The following is a 5,539-nucleotide window of genomic DNA, read 5'->3' as shown; positions in this document are numbered from 1 at the left end:
TACCCTCCACCAACTAGCGGACTATTTCGGCTCAAGCGCAGACCACAGGGAAGCTTATCATATTCCGCGTTTTCCGATAAAAAGTTTCGCATAGGAACGTACCTGCATGTACTCGAATCAGCGAAAAACTGCAGTCGTCTGCGCAGAGAATTTTCGCCCAGGCGAGTGGAATACCTATTTCGAGCGGCTGCACCATATCGGGTACTGCGAGACTTGCCCCAGCTCCAAGCAGGGTCACTGGTTTTCTCGCAGCTCGCCAGATGGTGCAGCCTCTGAAATCGGCGATTCCGCTCGCCTCGACGAATACTGTCTGCGCAGACGACTGCAGTTCTTCTCCGACTCCTGTCACCACGGGTAAGTTGCGGCGTTAAATTATTTATCGGGAAACGCAGACTGTTATGAGCTGCGCAGTGGTCTGCGCCTGAGACCAAATAAGCCACTAGTTTCAGCAGGAGAAATTTTTTCAACCCGGACAGATAAATACAGAACACCGTGCATACAGCTGTTTTGTATGAACGTGAACGAACTAAACAGAGGTTTAGGGCTAAATTCAAAAGCTATACTGTTTTCTTTTGTGTGTGTGTTCGAAAGTTTGGTGAACAAAGGGTTCGGTAAACGTAAATTGTCCTTTTATAGGAGTTGAGGAGACAAGGAAATGGAAAAGAGGGGCCTGTTATCACATGCATCACGGTAAACACTCACTCAAGCCAAGAAGCGTAGGGTATGTTTTTTTAACTTATGGCAGTCGTGAGTTTGAGATTAATGTGGTATATTTCAAATATAATTGATTAGAAAGGAGAAGAACAAACTACGTACCGCCAGTGGTATGCGAAGCCACGACCTTTGAATTTCGCGTCCGGTGCTCTATTGGCTAAGCGAAGGCGACGGCAGTGCAATCTTCTGCTTTCGAGAGTATTTATTTGCAGTGTAACCGAACCTTGACAGTGTTCATCAGCTCCATCCTCGTCCATAGCGGCGGACGTAGAACATCCTGCGCTAGCGCGAGTGCCCAGTAGGAAAGTGATCGAATGGTTAGGGCGGCAGGGAAATCGAGGTCCTTGTTAACTACAGAGCAGACAAGGGAAGGCAACAGAGGGCTCTTTATCACATAAATGACGGAAGCCGACAGTCACTGAAATCAAGGAGCATAGGGGACGTTTTCATCATACGCGTGTCATCATATATTAACTGCTTCTATAGTAAGTGCAGCTTCGCCCTTCGCCCCTCGGCTAGCCTCAGTGCAACTAATTTACGGCTTAGGCACACCTGCTGTCGCGTCACGACTCACGATGCTGAAACGAGAAAGCAAAAGCGACTTGAACTACCCTCGAGCGATGGTCAGTGACTGCAAGAAGACCTGCAAAACCGCATCAGAACGGTATGGTTGGTAAGGTACGTAGGGCAAGATAGGGTTGGACAGTTCAGGGTGCTGTAGTGTAGGCAGGTTAATGAGAGTAAGTACAGTATGTAAGGGTGGATAATATAGAAAAGGGTATTTAGGTTAGGGTGCGGTGCGTAAGGCTTGGAACGGGAAAATAGGTGCTTTAGGTAGGGACATGGACGTACTGCTTAGTTTTAAAAATGCGAACGGCTGCTATATATTTTTTATTTTCGCAGCTGGTCCAGAGGCGTCCGGCAGAGCGCATTTCCTTGGATGATGTGCTGGCCCACCCGTTGATCACGAAGAATGCGTACACCACAGTAGTGTCCACCACTTTATGAAAAGAATCTTGCGGGCACCGTTCATTGTGCTCACTGGCCACGCTGATTTTGTAGTGCACTTTTTAAGAGGCATCTCAAATCCCTTGTGGGAGACGGGAGACGAGGCCTTGTCAGGCTCCATGCCTTTTGCCTTGTCTTCCACTTTCAGTGGAAAGAAAATAAAATGACTCTCTCTCTCTCTCTCTTGTATCGCTTTAGGTGTTGAGGTTTCGTGTTTTTTGCGCATTCGTATTGTAAGTACATTAGTAGAGCATTTATAGCGCATTTATTGGGTAAATTTTTACTGATATTCGTACAACGCGTTTTTAGAATATTCGATATATAAAAGGAGGATATTTTTTTAAATGAATTTCAGCGCACAAAAACACGCACACAAGAAGAGGAAACACACAGGAGAGGCGCTAAATTCATCTGATTTATTCGCAGGCATGAGATCAAATATATACATAAAAGGAGACATGCGCAGTAAAGAAACACATCGTCAGTTCACAAAAATTCAGGGGGCACTTTGACTGTCTAAAGTGCGCAGAGGCGAAAGCGTTTTCCGCACCACTTTCGCTGCTTCTGTGGCACTGATGGCGTCACATATAATTGAGTACTAATTACTAAGTGATGACAGATCACTAATTAATGCTTAATTACTGATTAATGCCTGAGTTAGATTCCCTCTAGATCTCGTAGAGGGGAATTGCTGTTGAAGATGATTGTTGTAGGATTCTTGACGTCTTGCAGATTTGAATTGCTCAATCACATTGCAAGAGGACACTTCTGGAAAGGTTAACTTTTTATAACAATTAAAAGCACAAAGGAAGATACAAGCAAGGAGAAAACATATTTACACTTGACTGGCTCGTACTTCTAAGTGACGAAACCAGCCCTCGGTCCTGCCGAAGCAGCTGGTTTTAAAACCAATGTCCCCGCCCTCGGTGGGAGAATAACCAATCAGGTACTGTACAAACATCCACCCAATAACTTATTCGGGAAAGGAAAATACAACCAATGAATGATTGGGGAAAGAAGGTAGCCCCTCGCGACACCGTACACATATGTACACTTTCTACTATCACTGCTGCGAGCTTCGCGAACATTCACTTTCCCACTTTCCCAACGTCCGATTGACCCAAGTTCCAGGAAAGCCATTTCAAGTCATCTGTTTCTCATCGTCGCTCCTCATGCCTGCAGCTAGCGTGAGAATATGTCAAAGCATGCCGCTGCAGACATGGCACAAAAAGCCACGCACTGTGACGCGGGTCAGCCTCGCCGTACACACGTGCACACAGGATGCCACCTAACGACTCCTTCCATGAGGGGAGTTTGACGTCTCCCGTAATCCCCCGCCATTCGGCGCCCCCTCTTCTCCCGCCGGGTTGACTGACCCCTTTCTGTGCGGTTGTGCGGAGGGCCCAAGAAAAATGACGTAATGGGCATTCCCATAAAGCGACCGGATGCAGCAAACAAAATACAGTACCGCGAACTTCACTGCTGAATACTAATTCACAGATAATTAATGACGCTTAAGTTTCGCCTTTACGAGTGGAACGCGACAGCGTGTTGTAGCGCTGCCAGGGAGTCCACGGAACGCCACCACCCGTTCGGCGCGATGCCTTGCCCTTTGAACGCAACGCTTTTTGAGGAAAGGAAATGGCGCAGTAATTATCTGTCATCTTGGTGGGCACCTGAACCGCACAGTAGAGGAAGGGAGGAAGTGGGAGTGAAAGAAGACAAAGAGGGCCCGTAATGAAGAAAATGAATATTGTATTTGAGGAAAGGAAATTAGGCAGTAACTGTCTCGCATATCTCGATGGACAGCCGTCAAAATTGAGGGGGGCACTTTTTTCACCTAAAGTGTGGTCACTGATGTGTGGTTAAGATGTTAAGCTTCGGCTCTAAGAGTGGAACGCGACACCGTCTTGCAACGCTGCCAGGCAGTCCATAGAACGCCATCGCCCATTCGGTTCTACGCCTCGCTCGTCGGTAAATTGGTTTTTGTGGAAACGAGATGTATCTGTCTCTCATATCTCGGTGGACCCCTAAACCTCGCCAGGAGGAAAGGTAGGAGGATGGGAGTGAGCGAAGACACCGTATTCACTAGACGCGTCTTTGTTCATTCCAAACCATCGCGCTGGCATGGCGGAGTGCATAGCATGCTCGTCTCGCGAGCCGAAGACCGGGGTTGGATTCCCGAGCTCGACCAATCTCCTACTCGGTTTTATTTATTTATATGGCCTGACTAGAAAAGTTAATTAGGGTAATTAAGCAATTAACTAAGCTCAGTCCTACTTAAAGTATCGCTATACGATCCCTTCAATTGGTTGCATGGTTGCTAGCCAAAGTACAATTGGCCCCGTTTGAAATTCGCGCACTGTGACATCACGACCGTATCGACCAGTTGAAAAGCGTGCCATTTCTGTCGACAACTGCTGCTTACAACGATGAGACATCAAAGGCTTTCGCCTTAATACGTGTTCAGGATACCTGTACTCTGCCTGCATAAGATTAACAGACGTGTCACTCACACCATCATGCCCCCTCTTCCTGATATGAAAGGCTTCTAATAGTTCACGTGCCGCCCTATCGCCACCTCTGCAAAGTATCTATCTCCATCAGCCGAGGCTCGCACGCTCTGCAGTTCGCACAATACTCTGCTAAATTTGTCCCTCCACTTCATAACGCCCGCAAATGTTGCCCCGCCCGATCATTGACACACCGCCCAGTCTGGCCTATGTAAGCCCTCCCGTAGGTCAACAGTATCTCGTATACGACATCGGAACAGCAGTCGATAACTTCTTTGAGTATTTCTTTCTGCAGCGACTCTTCTTTCCCGCGCACGAAATGCGTCAGCAAAGTTGGGCAAGCTTCTTCGGTGCGGAAAATACCACAGGAACGCAGTGTCGGCTTGCCACTTTTCTCACATGATGGGCAACCATATTCCTGCAGTCACTCTTAGAATATTAGATATATAAAAGCAGAATATCTTTATTCACAAAATTACGAGCATTCACTTGCATTCTTTACCGTGAAGCTTGGAGACATTGTGCTCTAAGAACACTGCGAAAGGATAACGGCCTCTAACTCCGCGACCTTGTTTATTACGCTCTTGCAGTTGATATTTAATAACTTTATTGACCGGGCGTTAGGGTTCTGGTGTCAGTCAGACTTTATCTTACTTAGCTGAAATCTTGAATTTTTCGTTTCGTCCCAACAGAAGAAGTCGCCAGTTATGCTCAACTTATCATAAACCAGTTTTACTTTTGCGCCATTTCCTCTCTCTTATGCACAGCTTTTCCACAAATTCTGCCTTATGTCGCGAATCCCCTTAGAAAAGTCCTCGGACACAGATATATTAGAGCTTTCAGCTTATGACCTGTTCTGAAAAATGATATTTTTTCTCGGTAATCGAGAATTTTCAAAATAACAACAGGACGTGACTTACTTGTTTCTTTTTTCCCTATCCTATGACATCTTTCAATGCCAGCTACCTCCTTGCCGAAATATTTCGTAATGTCTTCTTGCACTGTTTTTAGCAGTTCTTCGTTTGATTCAACAGTAGGCTCATCTAGGCCATAAATGACTAAGTTGTTTCTGCGCCCTCTGTTTTCCAAGTCATCAATCTGATCCCGAAGCGCTGACACCTGTGATTCAAGCTTCGACACTGCAGATTCCACAATCTCGACTTTCATGCCAAGGGCATTCAGCCTCTTTAACTGCTCATCGATGCAATCAATACGCTCAGTTATTTTCATAAGTTTGTTTTCCATTTCCTTCTGCGTGGACTGTATGCCCTCAACAGTCGAACCAATCTTCTTTTGGCCTTCCG

This window comes from Amblyomma mixtum, chromosome 3 (genome assembly GCF_055824585.1).
Source record: "Amblyomma mixtum isolate Tamu chromosome 3, ASM5582458v1, whole genome shotgun sequence".
NCBI lineage: Eukaryota > Metazoa > Arthropoda > Arachnida > Ixodida > Ixodidae > Amblyomma > Amblyomma mixtum.
The sequence above is the reverse complement of the archived record's forward strand: the minus strand, read 5'-3'. Positions refer to the sequence as shown.